The sequence below is a fragment of the Pinus tabuliformis genome, chromosome 5_1 (assembly GCF_031772625.1).
Source record: "Pinus tabuliformis cultivar Carrire ecotype Pingquan chromosome 5_1, CPIR1, whole genome shotgun sequence".
Taxonomy (NCBI): Eukaryota; Viridiplantae; Streptophyta; class Pinopsida; order Pinales; family Pinaceae; genus Pinus; species Pinus tabuliformis.
Genome location: NC_142305.1, coordinates 916785878 through 916809619, shown reverse-complemented (window position 1 = coordinate 916809619; position 23742 = coordinate 916785878). Strand labels below are relative to the sequence as shown.

Sequence of the window (23742 nt, the reverse complement as noted above, 5' to 3'; positions counted from 1 at the left end):
GTCAAAGTTTGAAGACCCATTTGGGCATATTACATATTGTAAAAAGCAAATTTGATTGTGTCACAAACCCTCCAAGACCTCGTCACAAACCCTTCCCTCATGTCGGCCTTCAAAAGGAGAAAATGATGCTTCTAGGATGGCAAGTCAGCTTCCCATGGCTCAAGTCGGCTTATTTTGAGAGACAATCCACTATATAGAGAGATAACTTGGCCTTCATTTAATACACATTCGAACAAGCATCGAAGAGAAGAAGAGAAGTGTGAAAAGACTAGGAGAAGGAGTCTCCCATCAATGAAAAGAATAAGGAAAGAAAGCCAAGATAAATTTGTATCTGTTTTGGGCAAGAACTCTTCACACGTGCGAGGAAGTCAAATGTATCTACTACAGAAAGAGAGCTGAAGTTTATACAGTCCATTTAGAAGTCGAATCAAGGAAGAAAAGAAGATACTCATCAAGGCAAGTTGTAGGAGAAAGTCCTTCTATCCAAGTGAAGGAGATCAAGATATAAAACAAGGTGAAGTACTGCAACTAGGGTTTCTAAAGGAGGGCCGAAAAGAATAGATTTGAGCTGAGGACCGAAATTTGAAGGTTAGCCGAGGGAAGTGGGAGGAGGAGGAAGTTTGAATCTCATTGACTCAAGGAAGAGGAAGTTAAACAAGGAAGCCTTGTGACTTGATCGTGGAGAAGTTAATAGGTCAAGGGTCTTGGTCTTGATATTCCTCAATTGAAGTCTCGATAAGAAGAAGAATTTATTTGAGTTTTCCTCTCAAGTTGGATAGGTTTTGGCACTGGCTGATCACTTACATTCTGTGTCTCTTGTCTCTTTATTGTGTATGCTTTGGTAACTGTTTGATGAAGAAGAACTCTATAATAAACTAAAGAAAGAAAAGATGCTTATCTAAAGAAACAAAAAGCATTCACAAGCAGTTATCATAAAGAGAAATCTCCTAATCCTAATGCTCTAGATTTCTCAACAAGGACCACACAAAGCCAAGTGGACCCGAATCAACGTCAAGGATATCAAGTTGATCAACCAATGAGGGGCTTGACCTAATTAGGGCAGGGAATAGGATCAAAGCATTAATTTTCTTTTGATATTTGGATGCAATGATCCTAATGAGGACATTAACCCAAGTCAATCTAGGGCAGGAATTGCTCTTGTGGCTAGTGCTTGCTATATCTCGGGATTTCACCATCGGATTTGCTTCAAACTTGGAGGACCTCTAGACAAAACCCCAGCGTAGTAGTGGACCAAATATCAAGGGTTTTGAATGGCTAGAATGAATTTTGCTTGATTCCCTAGGCGACCCTCTAGGGTTAGGCTTAGAATTTGGAAAAGTGAAGAAAAGAGAGGTAAATTTGACCACCAAAGGGATACAAGGATTAGTGCCTTATTGCTTGAGCTTAATGGAGTCACGATACACGTAGATCGAGAATTTTCGTAAGCTAAGGAGCCCTAATTGATCTTCACTAGTCTCTCCAAGGGCAGCAGGTCAATGGGGATTTACACTTCAAATTTGCGAAGGAGACAAAGCTTTGAGGTTTTCAACCTAAGAGATACCTCTAGGAACTTTCACCCAATCCCTCAAAGTTCAACACATGCTTTTAATCACTTATTCAAGTTCCCAGAAGAATTTCAGATTACATTAACCCATACAAGAATAATGATAACAAAATTCATGCATTTGACAAGCAAGATAACAAGAATAACATCAAAATTTCGACTTACATGAGAGAGAGTATATCCATTTGCCAACTTTGCATTAGAAAGAAGCTCCAAAGACAATACTGAAAATCCGTACATCAAAGTGAATTAAGAAAACTCCAAAAAGTTGATCCCAACAAAAAGTGCGAAAATCTCTCAAGAGATACTAATCCAATCCAAGTGATGATGAGAGGTTAGAATGAGCCTCTCTCATATTTATATAATTCTAAAGGGGATTTGATTTGCCTAATTGGCCTAATTTAGCCCCAAATAATAAAATAATACATAATAATGACATGACTTGGTGACAAACCCACCAAGATAGCTCAATAATACAAAGCATAGCCTCTTAAGAGGGAAAAATGATGAATATGATGAGTTGTTGGGCCTTTGAGGAGGCCTAATGGAATCCAAATGTGCCAAGTTGAGTGAAAAGGCTCCAAAAATAGTGGACAAGGGGTTGGCCCCTTGTTTTCCAAGCAAGTCACATGTGGTGCTACCAAGTGGGTGTTGGGGCACAATGACATCCTCATGGGTCTTCAAGTGGATTGATAATTCTTGTAAACCATCTATAAGGGCTAGGATGATGACCTAAGCCCTACCTTTGTCTCCTGTAGTGAGACACATCCTCATCTGGGCCCTGGATGTGAAAATTCCTACATTGGAATCCTATTGCAGCAACTGGAATTTATTCTCCTAATTGTTAATTTAATTTAAAAATTTATTTATTGTTTACTATAGCAAATATTGAATAAATCACACTGCAATCTACACAAATAAAACTGCAGAAGAATAAATGCTGGAAGAAATGCTAGCACACACATAAATTAAACAATTGTTTTTGAACAAAAGTCCCTGGAAAAAAACCCAACTTAGGAAAACCAATGCAGCAACTGAAGGTTTTATTATTATGCAACAGTGAAATAATTTGAGTATAACTGGATGGCGAAACTGGTAATCCTATAGAGAAATACTGGCAAAAATCTGGAGAGGAATTTTCCTCACCCACAGGCAATCTCCGACACAACTTGCCTTCAGAATTTCGGCCCTCTGAGCTTTGCGTTGCTCTACATAGCTGGTGTTGATTTGGGGTAGCATCGAATGTGCTCTAGCCAGTAAATTTGGTGGAGAGGCTAAGGCACATGAGATCTCCAATACCTCGAAAGAGTTTGGGCAAATTCTAAACAGTTTGGGAGATATTAAAATAATTAATATTTTTAATGGAGTCCTTAAGTCTAAACTTAGGGAAATTAAAATATTAATGTGAATTAATATAAAACTGTGTTAGAATGGTCCAAAAGTCATGGATCAAGCCAGATCTAATTTTAGCCATTAATTAAGGACTTAATCTCAGCCGTTGATTTGTCAACAAGAAAAGTGGTGAGCACCAGTATTGCAGCGATAATGCGGCAACTCTTGGGCTTCCTACTTTACTTTTATCAACCCGGTAGTTCATAACAAACTTGGAAGCGACGGTGCTATATGCACAAGTGCTAGTTCTTACTACAGGCTGTCACTTGGTCAGCTGGTGCAAGATCACTAGGAGCTCAAGCCATCTTCTATGAATTCCAGAAGAAGCTTTATATGTGATGAAAGAAATGGAAGCTTACTCTATAGAGCCTATTCTACTTGTAGAAAGAGAAAGAACACTGAAATGCAAAGTAAACCTAGCAAACCTTAATTAACCAACTAATCCTATTTTTGCAGAAAGAGAGATGAAAAACCATGAAATGAATGCTATTACTTAATCTAGGAAGCAAACAACATCTACTCAAGCTATTTCTAGAAGGAAATGAGAAAAAAACATCTTTTTGGATTTTTATGTATTTTTAGGTGAAATTGTCATGCATGTAATTTATTTGTTTGCGAATGTGGTAGTGATTAGGTGGCGATGGAGGGCGACTTTGGAGTTTGCAGAGGTGTAGGAAGGTGTGGATGGATCCTAGGAGGTCCCAGGTGGCCTTCTGGAGGCTTTTCCTACAATCGGACTTCAAAAAGACACCTACAAGAAAATCTACAGGAGGTTGCAGGGCATCTAAAGGAGGTCTACAAGAGGATGCCGAGAGCTGTCTTAGAGGTTTTGAAGGTGGGAAAACGGGTAGAAAGGGTATCTAAAGGCTAGAAGGATGTGTTAAGGTGTCTAGGGTTTATCAAGAAGGATTAGGAAAGAGAAAGATGGTTGGTCTTGTTCAAGGAAAGAAAGGAAAGTTTATGAGAAAAGTGCAGAAAATTAAGGCAGATTTAGGAGGGACTTTGGATGACCTGTGGAACATGGATCAAAGAGAGATGATGATGGCTGGTTGGCTGACTTATTGTGAGCGGAGATGTACTGCCAGAGAACTGAAAATCAAACACTGAGATTAAGCAAGCAAAGAAACTAGCTACACCAAAAAAACAGAACTTTGCATCAAGCTAAGCTAAATTCTGATCTAGGAAAGTAAATGCTGAACAATGCTATATGGAAAGGAAGCATGGAAATAAATTTATTGCAAAGACAGAAATGAGCATGGTGGAATAGATCTACAACAAAACATGAACCTTTTATCAAGCTGCAACACTAGAAATCCTATGGAAAAGGCAAATCTGTGTTTTTAGTGGCAGCAAGAGGGTCTTGGTCTCAATTCATGGTCCCAAAGGGAGGAAAGGAGCCCAAGGCTCTGTTGATGGCCTTTTTGTATCTTTTTCCTATCTCTATTCAACCTGCTACAACAAACTGAAATGGAAACAACCTGTTAAATCACCAAAAACAACCTATCCTTAACTAAGAAAGAAATCTATCTAACAACAATCAATTCATAAACTGAAACAAAACATATAAATACAAGACAAGAGGTGCTTGGCTACTTGGATTGGGCCCTAACCCAAGAGCTTCAGCCCTCTGAGGTGACTCAGTGCTAGCTCAAAAACAATCTCATCTTCATTATCAAAATAACAGTAAGATTACATGAAACTGTCCACAAAAGTAAGCTCGAAGTTGAGCAGAGCAAAACTGCAACAAAAGTTCGAAAATTTGACTAATATTCAACAACCTAATGAGGCCCTAGGCCTCTCTACTTATACAACTGAAGCTCCCAATAGCTTCCTTAAAATCAGGGAGGCTTGGCTCCCAAAACTTGAGATAGACAAAAGTTATCCTCCACTTGCTCGGCTGCCTCTTTGGTGCATTGATGTGGCTGCTTGTGCTCCGAGCTTCCTGAAGGAGAATTCGAAGTAGGGAGTCATAAATGAGGGGGACACCCTCCTATAAATCCTCTCCCTTGTTTTTTTCGAATATTTGCTACCAAATGTCCATTAAATCTTTGACTTTGTCTCCAAAATTGACCAAAAATCTACATTAAGCACACATTAGACTCCATGGTATAATGACCAACTCAACTCACTCTATTAGCATAAATATAATAAAAAACATGCAATAAACTAATGAGAATGGTGGATTAAGCTAAGTTAGGAGGCAAAATGAACCCATATAATTACCCATTTATGGGGCTCATCATCACCCCCCTACTAAATGTGTTGCTCATCTTCTGAGCAACTAGTCCACCTCCTCATATTTGATGGCCCTGATGGCCTCCCTGACATCCTATGTTTTTGATGTGAGATCCTCTTTTTTATCATGGAATCCTGCCTTTCTATCCATTTCTTCCCACTACTGTTGTTCTTCTTCCTCTTTTCTGCCCTCTAGCAGTCCTAGCAACAGTAGGGGACTTAGTTTGAGGCCAATCCAATTGACCTTAAAATTCTGCATAGAGTTCTTGTACAACGGCACTCTCGTTAATGCTTCTTTCATCCTTGTTGGGGAGTGATACTCCCTTATCTGCAAGCTGTGTGGCAATGTATTCTACCTCCTCATACAAGCATGAATACAGTCATCTCCAAGTAATCTTTCCATGTCCTCAAAATGTGCAAGGTCCTGAGCCTGATCATTGATATACTTAGGGGCACTTTGAGGATTATTTGCAAGAAGCTGGTGTGTACTAATGAGAAACACGGGGTCTGATGGCTCAGCTCTGATCATTAGGGGTTCATTTTGCTCTTTTTCCATCAACTTTTTTATTTCTGTTGCCCTTTTCTCCTCATGATTCATCCATGAGGCCATGGCCATTAGCTGCAGGTCCCCTAGCCTAGCATTGGGATCCCATAGGTTCATATCGGTGAGGGCCATGTTATGCAAATAGAACTCTGCTATCTTTGCCTTGTCTTCTGTTGAACTTTGGTCACATAGGTCCATGAACTGTCTGTAATCCTGAAAAGGCATTGTGCCTCTTTGTGCCAAAGTCTTGATCTGAAATTGTAGCCACTGGTCTTTGAGGTATACTCCATATGATTTTGCTGGTGTTCTGCACTGTAGTGCCTCCATAGACCAGCTGGCCATGCATGCCAATTGTGTTTCCTTTTCTTGCAGCTGTCTTCTTAGCAGCTCATTTTCTATTTCCAAGTGAGTTCTTCTGATTGCCTCTCTATTTCTTACAGCACTTAGCTCCCTGCCCATCTCTTTAAGCTGGTTCTCCATGTGGCCAATATCCTCTACCCCCTTGGATTTGGCGATTTGCATCCATCTATGGCTCCTTATCCTTTCTTTCTCCAACTCAAAGAAAAGTGGGACTGCAAATTTCTGTGGAATGATTTTCCCCCCTCAAGAAGATTGTAGTAAGAGCCCAAACTAGGCTGGGGGTCAGGTTCTTGAGTCTCTATTGTTTCCTCCTTCCCCTTTGGCTGTTCTTCTACCCTTTTCTCAAGTTTTTCGGTCTCCTGTAGCTTAGTTAGGGTCTCCTGTAGAATAGTCTGTGCTTCTTGTAGAGCTGTTTTTGAGTCCTGTAGTTGCACTCTTTCCTTCCAGGTGGAAGATCTGGGACTTCCTCTTTCATATGTGATGGGGGTTTTAGAGGGAGATTCTTCCCCTTTGACAGTGGGTGAATCTTCAATTACAATAGGCACTGTTGAAGATGGCTGTGGTTTTCCTGTTTTTATCCTTGTGCTTTTCTGAGCCCTGAAATACATTGATGTTTGCCTCTTCCTCTTTGGTTTTGGTTTCATTGGGGTGTTGAGGGCAGTGAGGGCAGTTGTTGCGTCTCTTTCTACGGTCTTAGGAGACACTTCTGTGTTTTTTGCCCCTTTTTCCTCTCCTTTTGTCTTCTCTGTCTCTGCTGGTTTTGTTTCCTCTTGCTCGGTTTTGGTTTCTTCCTCCTTTGGTTTAGTTTCCTCCTTCTCTATTTGTTCCTCAGTTTCCTCCCCTTCTTCCCCTTGTTGCTCTTCCCCCTCACTCTCAGAAGCACTGTGATCGTATGTGAGGGCCTTTATATCATCTCCTGCTATCATGTTTCTGAAGATTTCCCATGCGATGGAGATTGTGAAGGTATGGAGGCCTTCTTCCACTAATAGTTTAATCAACCCATGGTGAGCCAACTGATCTTAACCTCCTAACTTCAACTTAATGCTGGAGTCTATAAGGGACTGCAGGAGAAAATAGGGGATGCTGAGTTTTTGTGGTGTGGGAGTGCCCATGCCATATCTCAGCTCATGGAGAAGTCTAAAATGGTAGCCATAAACTATGTTATACCTCCCTTCACAGGAAATATACTTGATGATCTGGTAACTGACCTCATCCCAAGGGTAAGGTATGCTTGTTCTTCTAATGCCATTTTTGTCTTCTACAGGATGTTCATTTGGTTGGAAGAAGGTATTCTTGGCAACTTGTCCCATTGTCTTTTCATCTTTGCTCCAAGGTAATCCAAGGGGAAGGCTGGAAACCCTACTAATAAATTCTGGGGTGATTTCCATGGTGAGACCCCTCAAAGTAACAGTGGCATGGGTCCTTGAGTGAGGGACTAAAGAAAGGGCAAACTCCTGAGCCACTTCTTCATCAAACCCTCATAACTTTTCAAAGAATGGCATCCAATTGGATCTGGGAAAAATGGCTACTACTTTGGGATGCTCATGGATCCTAGCTGAATTTGTGGGTTCCTTCCTCATGAATCCCCCTGTCATTTTGCTTATACCCCTTTCGAACACCCCAGGTAGAGATGGAGACAAAATTTTTGAAGAAACAGGAAACAGAGAAAAACTGTGTTTTTTTAAGAAAACAGGCAGAAATGTTTTTATCGAATTCCTCTCCTTCTACAAGCTCAATTCCTCCTTAAAATTATATCATTCCTTGCACATATTAATAATCAAGGTGGGTCTATACAGAGCCTACCTTTTCAAGCCAGAATTTGAGCAAAAAGCCCGTGTCTCCTCCTTAAAAATTGCTTTGCCCCTCTAGTAGAACTGGTTGTAGGTGCTCCTGTAGAACCTATTCCTGCTCCTGTAGAATGCTGATAGCAAAAGGATGGCTGAAAACGATAGAGAATGATGGTTTCGAGGTTATGGAGGTGGTATAGAGCTTGTTGCAGCTAAGTGGACAAGGATGAAATGGAAGAAAAGGTGGTGAAGGAGTTTCGAGGAGGAGTACTTATGTCTTCTTTGAGATATTTCCGGTAATGGGGTGAGCTAGCAAAAAGGTACGTTGCCATATTTGGACCGTTGGTCCCCACTGCCTTGTCATCATGACTCCTCATGACTCTTCCCCGCAATCACTTCCCATCATTGCATCGGAGTTTGTATACCCTCCACTACCTGTCCTTTGGATTTTCTGTGAGTTGACTAGGCACACGTGTGGTGGCATCTCCGGATGAGCGTAGTCAACTAGACGAGGGTGGCCAGTTAACTAGCCACCTTTTCTCATTCAACCCTAACCATCTCATTCGCTTATGCATATTTTTGAATTACACAGATGCAACAAAGGAGAGGGTTAGACACTTACCTGCAAGTCGAATGTTCGTGCTGTGGTGCATCTTGGTTCCTTTGCTGCTGCATGCTCGTATTTCAGTTGCTGCATGCCTGTATCTCCTCTGCTGTATGCTTTCTGCTCCTTGATGTGTGGCTTGTTTTCTTTGTGCAGGTATCCTCTGGCTGGATCTGGTTTCAAGTGTCCCTTTCAATCCTATGGCTGCACCTATTTTGTTGTTGTGGCTTGATTTTAAGGGGATCAACTACTACAGGAAATCCTACAGGAGCTCCTGTAGCTGCTTCTCCCTTTAAAATTTTTAGCTGATTCTTGTGTTGGAAGTTATGAGGATGCTACCAGAGATGCTGATGGCGATGGAGAGGTATTTGGTAAGCTGCAGGTGAGATTTGGAGGTGTTGTTCCTTTTATTTTTTTCTTCTAAAAACTGGTTTCTGTGGTTTTTTTTTTGCAGGAAGGAAAGAAATCAATGATGGTGAGGTGGTGCAGGTGTGGAATGGATGGCCAGGAGGGTGGATAGTTGTAGGAGGGCCTACATTCTCTTCATGAAACGTCCCAGCTCCTCAAACTATTTTTAAAACCCATTTCGAGCTCTCTGTGATTTCTACAGGAGCCTCCTGTAGAACACACAGGGCCTCCTGTAGGATACACAGTGTTCGGAAAAACACACAGTGAGGTGGAAGAAAGGTCAGAAATGATAGAGAAGAGTGTGGAGGAGGTGAAATAGGCTTTGTGACATCTTCTCTTGCTTCCTATGGTCCACCTGTAACCTGCAATGCATTTTAAAAGTCAATTTTCTCTTCCTTTTTTTCTGGTTTTTGTTTTTCTTGAAAGACAACTAGGGTACCTCAAGGAGGTTTTCACCCTAATTGTCTGCCTTGTGCGCCTCCAAAGGAGGTTTTCACCCAGGGATCTTATTCTCTTTTTTCTCTTTTTTTTGTTTTTGTCATCACTCGGCCACCTCAAAAGAGGTTTTCAACCCAATGATGGGACTCAAGCGCCTCATGCTTGAGTCCTTATTATTTTATTTTTTCTGCTTCTTCAGTGAGTGGGTGGAGTGGAGGCTAAGACCCGCTCCACTACCAACACTGTCTTATTCAGATCTTCAATGAAGTCTCGCTTGGAGAGGGGCTTCTTGTAAATTTTCAACCTATGTCCATTGACAAGCATGGAGATGGCTTCCTCATCAATGGTTCTGATCAGAACTGAACCATTGTCATTGCGTTTTTCCACAGAGTAGGGTCCCATCCATCTTGTCCTCAGCTTGCCTTTGAAGTCCTTATATCTTAATTCATAAAGCAGTGCCCAATCTCCCTCTTGGAATTGCTTCTCCTTGATATTTTTATCATGCCATATTTTCCTTTGAAGCTGAACTACCTCTGTGGAGAAGGCTTGCAATTTTTGTTCATCCAATCCATTGAGCTGGAGTAGCCTTTCCCTCTATGCATGGCTGAGGTCTAGGTCCAGCTAAGCTGCCATCCTTAGTGTATTGTATTCAAATTCTATTGACAGCAAAGCCTTCTTCCCATAGACCAGTTCATAGGGTGTGAACCCTGTGGTGGTCTTCCATGTTGTGTTGTAGGCCCAGGTGGCCTCAACTAGTCTATCTGCCCAATCTTTTCTGCTGCTGCTCACTACCTTGGTCAGAATTCCTTCCAAAGCTCTGTTAGTGACTTCCACCTGTCCATTGGCTTGTGGATGGTAAGGGGTGGAAGTCCTGTGCTTGATTTTATGATGTGTGAGCAGGTCTTCAATCAAATTGGATGTGAACTGACTGCCTTGATCTGTAAATAGTTCTCTTGGATACCCAAACTTATAAAATATGTTTTCTCTTAAAAACTCAGCTACTTTTTTCTCTGTTGCTGGCTTAATTGCTTTGGTGTCTGCCCATTTTGTTAGATAATCGATGCACACAATGATGTATTGCCTTTGTTTTGAAGAAGGGTTGATAGGACCCACAAATTCCATGCCCCACTTCTCAAATGGCTTAAAGGTCACTTGATGTTGCATGGGAATCTCATCCTTTGGAGTAGGTTTCCCCATCTTTTGGCACCGATCACATTGGCTGGTATATCTCTTCACATTTTGATGAAGAGTGGGCCAATAGTAGCTTGCTTGCAAGATTTTGAAGGCAGTCCTCTTTGTTGCAAAATGGCCTCCACAAGGCCCGTCATGGCAGGTTAGGAGAATGTCAAAAACTTCCTCCTCCCTGACACATCTTCTCAAGATCTGATTTGGGCCAAGTTTGAAGAGATTGCCCCCAATCCAAGTGAAAGGGGCGCTTTTTCTCACGATCTTGCTCTTCTCTTTTGAGGACAGGTGTGGTGGGAACTGTGCTGAAACCAAGTAATTTGCTATATCAGCAAACCATAGAGAGAGTACTAAGATAGCAAATAGGTGTTCATCCGGCATTTGATCATCCACCATTCCTTCTTCACCTGCAGGCAAATTGACTCTAGACAAAAAGTCAGCAACAACATTTTCTTTACCAGGCTTATCAACAATGGTTAAATCAAACTGCTACAGTAAAAGCAACCATCTAATAATGCGAGCATTTACATCTAGTTTATTCATTAAATACCTAATTGCAGCATGATTAGTGTGTACAAAGGTTTGATAGCCTGTGATGTAATGTTTGAATTTATTTAAGGAATGCACTACAGCTAGGAGTTCCTTCTCGGTTACTGTATAGTTTAACTCTGCCTTTGAAAAATTTTTACTTATAAAGTATATGGCATAAGGTAACTTTTCATCAATTTGTCCCAAGGCTGCTCCTATTGCTTTGTTCGAGGCATCAGTGTGAATGTGGAAAGGTAGGGCCCAGTTTGGGCCTCTCAAAATTGGGGCAGTCACAAGTTTGCTTTTCAAGGTATCGAAGGCCTCTTGACAGTTTTCAGTCCATATGAACTCGACATCTTTTCCCAAAAGACCAAACAACGGAGAGGCTAACTTACTGAAATCTTTAATGGATCTTCTGTAATATCCTGCTAAGCCTAGGAAACTTTGTACATCTCTCACCTTTTGAGGAGGTGGGACCCTTTGGATGATTGCAACTTTGTTGGGGTCCACCTGCGATCCTTGTTGAGATATTGCATGACCTAGCACGGTCCCTTCAGTCGTCAAAAATTCACATTTTTCCGAACTGAGGGACAAGTTCATTTCAATACACTTGTCCAAAACTTTTCCTAGGTTAGATAAAGCTTCTTGGAAGTTAGAACCATAAGGAGTAAAATCATCCATACATATTTCCACTACATCATGAACCAGTTCAGAAAATATACTCAATACTGCTCTTTGGAAAGTGGCTGGAGCATTGCACAAACCAAAAGGAAGGACTCGATATGCAAAGGTACCCTAAGGACAAGTGAAGGTGGTCTTATCTTGGTCTTCCGGGCTAATTTGAATTTGATTGTACCCGCTGAGGAAGGAGAAATTTTTTTTCCCTGCCAGACCATCTAACACTTGATTTATGAAGGGCAAAGGAAAATTTTCCTTTTTAGTGGCCTTGTTCAGTTCTGATAATCGACACAGATTCTCCACTTACCATTTTTCTTTGGCACTAACACCAAAGGAGAGACCCATTCACTGTCAGAGATGGGGTAGATGAATCCTGCATCAAGTAATTTTTGCAATTCTTCCTTAACAATGTCTTTAAAGGCTGGATTCATCCTCCTTTGACGCTGCCTGACTAGTTTACAATCTTCCTTAATGTATATATGATGAGTACATATTGAAGGGTGCACTCCCTTCATCTCCTTATAACTCCAAGCGAAGGCATCTAAATGTTTTCTCAATAAGCTGCACAGTTCCTTCCCCTGGGAAGTGGATAGGGATGAGTTGATTTTCAAGGTTCTTTCTGGGCCGAACTCTATATTTTTAACACGGAGAGAGGTCGGGTCGGCTACACAAAGATCAGTTAAGGGATTGTCTTGAGTTTCTTTCACTAGATCTTCTAATGGCAAAATACTGGGGGTGGATTTTGAATTAAATTTTCAATGATATTATCTTCATTTTGCAGTTTCCCCCCCATGACAGTTTCTACTGCACACAGTGGTGCAGAATAGACTTCATCCTCACCCTCCTTCAACCAGAGAGGTAGATCATGTTCTAGCAAGGGTTGGGCAGGAGGGTATAGGATTAGCTGCTTGGACAAATGCCCGTTCTTGATGGTCATGTTCCCAGCCCGACAATTGATGTAAGCATCGGTAGTCGCCAACCAGAGTCGTCCTAGGATGAGAGGATACCTAGTGAGCTTTGCCTTCGGCTGGAGAACTAAGAAATCAACAGGGTACTCCCAAGAATCAATGGAGACCATCACGTCCTCCACAATCCTTTCAAGGGTCACGGTGGAGCAGTCTGCTAGCTGCAGTACTGTCGTGATCTCTCTCAAGGAGCCCTGGAGGTTGAGTTTGAGCATGGTGTCCTTTGTCATCACATTAATGGCAGCTCCCAGATCAATCAAGGTATGTGGGATCATGGTGCCATTGATGTGGACATCAACTACTGGGCTTCCAGGGTCTAGATATTTTAGACAGATTACCTGCCCCAACATCAGGTCGGATAGTTGTCCTATGACATTGATGGTTGGGGCATCTCTCTTGCGCCTACTTGGATGCCTGAAGCACTTCTCTTTGATCATCTTATTGTATATAGGCACATCCTTTATGGCTTGGAGAAGTGGTATCTTTACACATAAATGTTTCAATTCTCCCAGAAGTTTAGTTTCTTCTCGGGTGGGCTGTGTTCCCCTGATAATCTCTCAGGAAAGGGTGGAATTGCTTTTGGTTCACTTTCTCCTTTATCTTCTTCAACCTCTTGAGGGGAAGGTTGGCTATTTGGGAGAACCTTCCCAGATCGTAGGTTAATCTCCTGAATCTCCACAGCATAAGTTGGGCATGATGGTTCCCCACTATATACTTGTTGGGCCTCTCTGTTGTTTGGGTTCGGATTCGGTTGAGCAGGCATTTGTGGTTGCCTTGGTGGCGCAGGAGGCAATGGTTGTGGTTGAGCAGATGGTGGAGGCAAAAGAGCGGGAGGAGATTTGTACCGGGGTCTCCACCCCTGATGAGATGCATTCCACTGAGGTTGTGGCTAAGTATAGGATTAAAATGCATGAGCAGCTGGTTGGGCATGATATTGAGATGGATAGGACCAAGGAGGAGGTGTGGATCAGGAAGGATAAGCAGGAGGGCCCCAAGAAGGTATGGAAGTGGCTTGGTTGGGGTTGTAGTATGCCTGAGATGTCCCTTGCATCCCCTGTTGGTATGGTCTAGGTCCATGCGGTCTCCTTTGGTTCATGAAATAGAGTGGTTCAGTGGCTCCTTCGACCCCTTGGTATACAACTTTAAGTCCGGGCAAGGAAGAGCATTTATCTGTAGAATGATCTTCTTCATAGACTGAACAAACCTCTATAGAATTCAATGGACATTCGTTCTTAGGATGCCGTCTGGTGCACCTAGGACAAAAAATGGCCAAGGCCCTCTCTGCTTCCTCTTGTTTTCTTTTGATATGCAAGGTATCCATTTGCATAGCAAGAGTCTGCAACATCTCACTCTTGAAGTCTTCCAGCATGTTTCCAAGTTCACCTTTGAGGGATGAACTGGATGAGGAGGTATTCGCTATGGGTTGACTCCCCCTACCTCTCTTTTTGGCTGCCCTAGAATGGTTTCTAAAAACAGTATTTATGTCTTCATAAGGTAGTTGGTAGATGTCTCCTCCAGCCAGTAGATGGAGGGTGTCTAGAAGGTCTTCCGAAATTCCCCTGAGCAGGACCAACTTCAGAGATTCGGGGTCAAGTGTGCACCTGGCCCTTTTATAACTGAGCTGGAACCTCTCTTCATAATCTTCCAATGATTCATCACTTCCCATGGTCATTCGGAAGATTTCTTCCTTGGTGTCTTTTGACCTACAGTAGTCTCGATATTTGTTATTAAAGGCCTGCTGCATCTGGGCCCAAGTTGTGATGCTATTGCCAGGTAACCCCATGAACCAGCGCAATGTTGCATCCTTGAGGGTAGAAGGAAATAGTTTCAACTTTTGCTCATCTTCTGCATAGTCATAGGTTCGACAGATAACAACAAACTCAAACAAAAAGGTGTCAGGGATGAAGGGTTTATGTTTTTCATTTTAGTGTCCCCATTGGTCTCTTGGACGGGAAAGGTACCCTCTACTCTTTCTCCATTCCCCCTAGCATTTATGTTTTCAGCCATTGTCTCAGGAGGGATGTTTTCTTCTTCTTCTTCTTCCCCTATAGGTTCTTCAAATATCTCTAGTTGTTCACCTAAAGGTTCTTCTTGATCACTGCCACCGAAGAAGAGAGAAGGGTGGCTATGTGATGTGGTGGGGGTGTTGGGCAAGAATTTTCCTGAATTATCTTTGTTCCTACGAGGCATGAAAGGAAATCTCTTTTTGGGTGGTTTTTGCTTTTTTCTGCTTGTACCTGCAAAACTAAAATTGATTGAACAAACAAATTGCAACTAACTGAAATGAACTTGCTGAAATGGAAATTGCAGAATTGAAATGAAAGCAAGGAAATGACTAATCTACTTTTGCTGGAATGGAAATTGCAGAATTGAAATGGAAGCAAGGAAATGACTAATCTACTTTTGTTGAAATGGAAATTGCAGAATTGAAATGAAAGCAAGGAAATGCGGAAATTGAAAGAGACAACTACTCTACTATAAACTACTTAGCAGAATGTTGTAGTAAAAAATAGAAGAAAAACAGTAATCACAAAATACTCTGATGCTTCCCCGGCAATGGTGCCAAAAAGATGGTGAGCACCAGTATTGCAACAATAATGCGGCAACTCCTGGGCTTCTTACTTTACTTTTATCAACCCGGTAGTTCGTAACAAACTTGGAAGCGACGGTGCTGTATGCACAAGTACTAGTTCTTACTGCAGGCTATCACTTGGTCAACTAGCGTAAGATCACTAGGAGCTCAAGCCAACTTCTATGAATTCCAAAAGAAGCTTTATATGTGATGAAAGAAAGAAAAGCTTACTCTACAGAGGCTACTCTACTTGCAGAAAGAGAAAGAAGACTGAAATGCAAAGTAAACCTAGCAAACCCTAATTAACCAACTAATCCTATTTTTGTAGAAAGAGAGATGAGAAACCATGAACTAAATGCTATTACTTAATCTAGGAAGCAAACAACATCTACTCAAGCTATTTCTAGAAAGAAATGAGAAGAAAACATCTTTTTGGATTTTTATGTATTTTTAGGTGAAATTGTCATGCATGTAATTTATTTGTTTGTGAATGTGGTAGTGATTAGGTGGCGATGGAGGGCGACTTTGGAGTTTGCATAGGTGTAGGAAGGTGTGGATGGGTCCTAGGAGGTCCTAGGTGGCCTTCTGGAGGCTTTTCCTGCAATCGGACTTCAAAAAGACACCTACAGGAAAATCTACAGGAGGCTGCAGGGGATCTATAGGAGGTCTATAGAAGGATGTCGAGAGCTGTCTTAGAGGTTTTGAAGGTGGGAAAATGGGTGGGAAGAGTAGCTGAAGGCTAGAAGGATGTGTTAAGGTGTCTAGGGTTTATCAAGAAGGATTAGGAAAGAGAAAGATGGTTGGACTTGTTCAAGGAAAGAAAGGAAAGTTTATGAGAAAAGTGCAGAAAATTAAAGTAGATTTAGGAGGGACTTTGAATGACCTGTGGAACATGGAACAAAGAGAGATGATGATGGCTGATTGGTTGACTTATTGTGAGCGGAGATGTATTGCCAGAGAACTGAAAATCAAACACTGAGATTAAGCAAGCAAAGAAACTAGCTACACCAAAAAAACAAAACTTCGCATCAAGCTAAGCTAAATTCTGATCTAGGAAAGTAAATGCTGAACAATGATATATGGAAAGGAAGCATGGAAGGAAATTTATTGCAAAGACAGAAATGAGCAAGGTGGAATAGATCTACAGCAAAACATAAACCTTTTAACAAGGTGCAACACCAAAAATCCTATGGAAAAGGCAAATCTGTGTTTTTTGTGGCAGTAAGAGGGTCTTGGCCTTAGTTCATGGTCCCAAAGGGAGGAAAGGAGGCCAAGGCTTTGTTGATGGCCTTTTTGTATCTTTTTCCTATCACTGTTCAACCTGCTATAACAAATTGAAATGGAAACAACCTGTTAAATCACCAAAAGCAACCTATCCTTAACTAAGAAAGAAATCTATCTAACAGCAATTAATTCATAAACTGAAACAAAACATATAAATACAAGACAAGAGGTGCTTGGATGCTTGGATTGGGCCCTAAACCAAGAGCTTCAACCCTCTGAGGTGACTCAGTGCTAGCTCAAAAACAATTTCATCTTCATTATCAAAATAACAGTAAGATTACATAAAACTGTCCACAAAAGTAAGCTCGAAGTTGAGCAGAGCAAAACTGCAACAAAAATTCGAAAATTTGACTAATATTCAACAACCTAATGAGGCCCTAGGCCTCTCTACTTATACAATTGAAGCTCCCAACAGCTTCCTTAAAATCAGGGAGGCTTGGCTCCCAAAACTTGAGATAGACAAAAGTTATCCTCCACTTGCTTGGCTACGTCTTTGGTGTATTGATGTGGTTGCTTGTGCTCCAAGCTTCCTGAAGGAGAATTCGAAGTAGGGAGTCATAAATTAAGGGGGACACCCTCTTATAAATCCTCTCCCTTGTTTTATTCGAATATTTGCTGCCAAATGTCCATTAAATCCCTGACTTTATCTCCAAAATTGACCAAAAATCTGCATTAAGCACACATTAGACTCCATGGCATAATGACCAACCAAACTCACTCTATTAGCATAAATATAATAAAAAACATGCAATAAACTAATGAGAATGGTGGATTAAGCTAAGTTAGGAGGCAAAATGAGCCCATATAATTACCCATTTATGAGGCTCATCAAAAAGTATAAGAGGAGGCTTGAGGGTCACTTGGAGAACACACCAAGAGATCAAGATTTCGACTTTTTAGGGATGGGTTTGCTGTGAAAGTTGAGAGAATGATCTGGAGTTGCAACTGAGGGGTAGTGAATAGTAAATACAGAGGTAGAGATAGTGCTGGGAGGATCAATGTAGCAGCCGGGAAACCTAATGCAGAGGGCAGAAGCCGAAACTGTCGGGAACAACCGGAACTGCTAGAATAGCTAGGAAAGTTGACACAAAGGGCAGAAGCCGAAACTGCCAGAACAATTGAGAATGCTGACACAGAGCGCAGAATTCGGAACTGTCGGGAACAACCGGAATTGCTGGGAACTGTCGAAACTACTGGGAACTGCCGGGAAAGCTGACGCAGAGGGAAGACACCGGAATTGTTAGGAACAGTGGGACTTGCCTGGAATGACCGAAACTGTCGGGAAAGTTGACACAGAGGGCAGAAGAGGCTGACGCAGTCCCTAGATGCTGACACTGGGGTTTTTCGTGGGGTAGATTGGAGCTGAGGAGCTGCTAGAGTGTTTATTCGAGGTTTCAGCTGGAGCATCTGTCTCCGAAGGAGAGGTACTACTATCAAGATTTTTCTCTGTTTGGTGAGCCAGATTTGGCACCCAGATTGTATTCTGAAACTGCTTAATAAATCAAATCCTTAGTCGCTGCATCGGTTTTCCAGCATTGGGTTTTGTCGGGGACATTAGTCCAAAAATAACAGTGTCATTTGTGTACTTGTGTCTGTTTCCTTCAGGTGATGATCTGTAATGTGTTGAGCATGTACTTGTGTTTATTTTCAATGTTTACATGGTAAATAACTTGTTAATTAATCAGAACAAGTAGGAAGGAATAAATTAGAAAGTACATGGAGGGTTTCTAACTGTTAGACTTAGAAACTTCAACATGGTATCAGAGCGTGGTTGCAAATCACAGGAGAACTGAGGACATCAGCAGCAGAAAACAGTTGTCCCAAGTGACAAAAGCTATTCCTAGTACCAAAACAACAAGGGGTGACGCAGTGCCTGTGTCATCAAGTTCAGGCCAAGAAGATGCTGTGTAGAGGCTGAGGGAGGCAAAGACAGGCTGACGCAAAGCCACGCATAGGCCAGGAGGCCTGACGTAGTTGGCTTAGGGAGCTAGTTTGCCAGTGCTGGCAATGCACAGAGCCTAGGAGCTCTCACCTTCAGATCACTGGGGTTTAGGAAGCTGTGGATAAGTTGCAGAGTGGAGTTGGTGGGGTACTGTTGTTAGAATAGTACTTAACAGGGCAAGGCCAAGGAGGAGGGAGTTGCTACCAAGGGTTTCTAGCCGAGAATTCTGGATCAGTGGTGCGGTTGCACAAACGATCAAAGTAGGGGGCATCTCGACATTGACAGAAGGATTTCCAGGAGGGAAATCGAGGTTCAGAGGGAGTCACATCGAGAACCTTCAAGAGGGAAGTAGAAGAGCAACGGAATGGCACTACACAAAGTAAGAGACTAGGACAGACTGGATGGAGCCTCAAACTTCATAGTCTGGAAGGCCAAAATCTTATCTGTACTTGACAGAAAACGTGTCAAGCACTTTGCCTTGAAGACGATAGCGGTCCCAGTTGACTCAGCTGACAATGACAGGTATGAGGAAGCAGTTGCGAGGCCCAAGAGTATCATTCTTGACAGGGTCAAGGATCATATAGTACCACATATTGCCGAGAAGAATACAACACGGGAGATGTGGGAGGCCCTAACCAAGTTGTATCAACGTACTTCTGTGCAGAGGAAGATGCTCCTAGAAAATCAGCTGCGGTCATACTAGATGCAAAAGGGAGAATAGATTGACACCTTCATCGGTCGATTGAAGGAGATCCGAGATCAACTGACTTCCATAGGGGCCACACCAGATCCAGAGTTGATGGTGAGAACAGCCCTGAATGTAGTCTCAGAAGATTGGGAGGTGTTTGTCCAAAGCATATTGGGCGGGGCGACCATTTGAGATTGGGAGGAAATGTGGGCGGCTCTTCGCCAAGAAGAGATCAGGAGGATGACCAAGAGGGGAAGCAGTAGCAACGGGATTAGAATCGAGGAGGAGGTGGATGCTGCCCTAGCATCTGAGGGTAAGCAAGAAAAGCGGAAGAAGAAGGACCTCTCCAAGGTCAAATGCTTCCACTGTGGGGAGCTGGGTCATTATGCGACCCAGTGTCTGAGGAAGAAGAGCAAGGGAGAGGCTTCCGAGACCAAGGCAGCGCCAGCAAGGGCAGAGAAGGAAGTGGAGACAGATGATGACTGTGCCATGAGTGCACACACACCACTTGAGTGAAAGTTGGGAGACATTGAGTTGTAGTCTAGAGGATTACAGAAGATGAGGGGCAGGATCCTCGAGGTACCCAACCTCTTGGATTATGCCTCTGGCTACGAGAGCCCCGAAGAGGAGTAGCAGGACTGGCGGATGTCGATAGAGATGAATGAGGATGGAGTAGCAGAGAGAGCTACAGTGTAGGATTCCCAGGATAGCGCTAGGCTAGCAGGCTACAACAGTGCGAGAGAGAGTGTTGCACTAGTGCAGGATGGCACAGTGAGGTGTGCAATGGTGATAGACGCAGGGAGTTGTTGTAGCAGCGCAGAGGTCAGAGAGGGAGCGCTTGTCAGCGACAGAGGGAGCTTCAACATCGAGGGTGTCTCTAGTTTGACAATGATGTCAGAGCTGGGAGATCAGTTACTTACTTCTCAGTAACTGAGTTGCAGTGTAGCACTTAGCAGTGGCAGTGCTATGGGCAACACAATGCAACATGATGAGAGGGGATGTAGTGCAGACGTAATAGTGGCATTGGCATGGCCATGGGCAGCAACACGGATGCAGGAGTTGTTGTACAGATGCAACAGTGGTAGTGGCTGTAATGTCCCTTAATAATAAATAATAAATAATACAAAAATAAGTAATAAATAATAATAATAATAATAAAAATAATAAATAATATAATATTAAAAATACAAGAAAATAAATAATAAATAATAAATAGTAATAATAAATAAAAATAAAATGATAAATAACAATACTAAAGCTCTAAATAAATATAAATAGAAATAAAACAAGAAAGCAGTAAAAATCAGTAAAGCATCAAAAAGTAAAAACAAAAGAAATAAAACAAGAAAGCAATAAAGTTGCATGGGGACACATGGAGTGTGTGCATGTGGTTCCCCTTCCAATGTTTGCTCTATTTAATAGATGATGAGGAAGATGAAAGGCATTCCAGCATTCCAAGATTCTATCATTTATTCTCTTGGGAGAATAGTGTTATAAGACAAGGATACCCTGGCAGTGGTACTTTGTGTAATTGAGCCTACGGTTGGGTGGAGAGTCGTTCCCAAAACCTTGTTGTAGTTAGCAGACTTCAACGGAAATCACAGGTAAGTTGTCTCTCTTTACTCATATTTTAATAATTTAATGTTAACTAGTTGATAAATTGCTTGTTGATTATAAATCGCTTGATTAATCTAATTAATTATGTGTTGTTATTTCGGGGCTGTTACAGTGGCAGAGCCATGGGTGGCAGTATGAGATGCAACAGTACAGATGATGGGCAGCAGGCCTAGCATTAGGGACTGATGCTAGATGATCAGAGTAATACTCAGTAAGGAGTATTGCTAGAGCACAGTCCTCGCTAAGAGGAAGTGTTGATTTGGGGTAGTATCGAATGTGCTCTAGCCACGAAATTTGGTGGAGAGGCTAAGGCACATGAGATCTCCAATACCTAGAAAGGGTTTGGGCAGATTCTAAACAGTTTGGGAGATATAAAATAATTAATATTTTTAGTGGAGTCCCTAAGTCTAAACTTAGGGAAATTAAAATATTAATGTGAATTAATATAAAACTGTGTTAGAATGGTCCAAAAGTCATGGATCAAGTCAGATCTAATCTTAGACGTTGATTAGGGATTTAATCTTGACTGTTGATTTGTCAACGAGAAAAGTATAAGAGGAGGCTTGAGGGTCACTTGGAGAACACACCCAGAGATCAAGATTTCGACTTTTTGGGGCTGGGTTTGCTGAGAAAGTTGAGAGAGTGATCTGGAGATGCATTGAGGGGCAGTGAATACAGAAGCAGAGAGACAGAGATAGTGCCGGGAGGATCACCGCAGCAGCCGGGAAAGTTGACGCAGGGGGCAGAAGCCAGAACTGCTGGGAATAGCCAGTACTGCCGGGAAAGCTGACGCAGAGGGTAGAAGCCGGAACTGCCGGGAACAGCGGGAACTACCGGAATAGCTGGAAAGCTGACGGAGAGGGTAGAAGTTGGAACTGTCGAAACTGCCAAGAAAGTTGACGCAGAGGGCAAAAGCTGGAACTGTCGGGAATAGCTGGAATTGTCGGGAATTGCTGGAACTGCTGGGAACTGTCGAGAAAGCTGACGTAGAGGGTAGAAGAGGCTGATGTAGTCCCTAGAGGTTGACGCTGGGGTTTTTCGTAGGTTAGATTGTAGCTGAGGAGCTACCAGAGTGTTTATCCAAGGTTTCAGCCGGAGCATTTGTCTCCGAAGGAGAGGTGCTACTACCAAGATTTTTCTCTGTTGGGTGAGCCGGATTTGGCACCCAAATTGTATTCTGAAACTGCTTAATAAATCAAACCCTCAGATAGCTGCTCTGGTTTTCCCGCATTGGGTTTTTCTAGGGACATTAGTCCAAAAATAACAGTGTCATTTGTGTGCTTGTTTCTGTTTCCTTCAGTTGATAATATGTAATGTGTTGAGCATGTACTTGTGTTTACTTTCAGTATTTACATGGTAAATAACTTGTTAATTAATCGAAACAAGTAGCAAGGAATAAATCAGAAAGTACATGGTGGGTTTCTAACTGTTAGGCTTAGAAACTTCAACAGCTGGTTGGACGTCTAGCCTCAGATTGGACTATCATGAAGTCGTTCTGCTTTCTGCTGAACAGAAATCCGTTTCTACGGCACTGCAGGACTCCTTCTCGACCTTTGGAACTGAAAACGTGAATCTCTCCCAACAAATCGATTTTGCCGCTAGAGGCTACTGTGCTACCGCAATGTCACCCTCTCTGTGGCTCTCTTACCTCTCTACAAATGCACTCACCGGATCTAGAAAAATTCCTGCGACTTGACTTTTTCTGCCCCTCTCTCACTGCTTCGATCTCACTAGCTCTCTCTCCCGCAACTGACTGTTGCTACTCTTGAAATCGATCCGCTCATGAAATTGAACCTCACAAGTGTCTTTTCCATTACCACATCGATCTCCTCTTATAATCGTCTGTTAGAGCACCAACGAACAAGATTAAAACATAATCGATGACTAGGATGATCTCTAGATTGATCTGTGTGAGTTTCTAGATGATTCTCATCTTGATTTAATTAATACTGATTAATTAACCATATTCACTAAGTTTAGACTTTGGGAAATATTTAAAAATTGGTTAATAATCTAATTAAGTCATTTCTAGGTGGAATTTCCAGAAATGATTTCTGGGTTTGGAGATCTCATGTATTCTAGCCTCTCCACAAAACCTCAAGTCTAGAACACATCCGATGCTGCAAAAAACTAAAACTCCCTCTTAGCGAAAAATGTGTTCTAGTGCTACTGCACCCCTTGTTTTTGCATCATCTCGTCACGTTGCTGATGTTTGGCCATACTGCCCACCAACCACTGTGCAACTTTGATATATGTTGCATTTGTGATGTTGTTGACCCTGCTAAATTGCTGCCAACACTGCATCTGCACTACAACACCCTTTCATCTGTTGTTGTTGCAACTACAATATCTGCAACTGAAAAGCATCAAAAATACTGAATCAATTGTGTTTAGTGTGATGCATTTGTCTCTGATTGCTACTAGCATCTGCACTATCACTAAAGGATCTGTGTTGCTGCTGACTTTGCGCTGTGCCAACCGTACTGTTGCCAACTCTACAATGTGCTCCCTAGTGTCTGACTGCTACTAGTCTCTGCAACTGTCACTCGGTCCCTAATTACATCAACTGTCACTGATCCATTCTTCCACTGACTACAGTTGGCCCCCTTAGCCAGGTAATGGTCCATGAGGTGGCTCCTCAAGGACCCTGCCCAATATGGCATACTGGAGTCTCATACTCCTCTTGGATCTTGTAATATTCCTAGGGAATTTTTACAGTAAATATTCAAATCAAACATAGACAAAAAACCACAAAATTTAAACACATGAATAAGATCACAAAAATGCACCAAAACTGTGTTGCTAAGCCATTTTATTAAAATCTGAGGACGGTACAATTAGGTGTTGGAAAGAGTGCACCTGGGCTTGCTTAAGGCAAGCTAGCTTTGCCCAAATGGACAATAGGAAATTCAATTTTCCACATGTGTAATTGCTGCTTTATCTCTGAGAAA

The 23742-nt window shown here is 42.1% G+C and overlaps 1 protein-coding gene across 2 annotated transcripts in view; it reads left to right on the top strand.

The window, feature by feature from the left end:
- LOC149167787 (F-box protein 7-like) overlaps positions 1-23742 on the top strand; it is a 518393-nt gene that overhangs the window by 355948 nt on the left and 138703 nt on the right. The window lies entirely within an intron of this gene.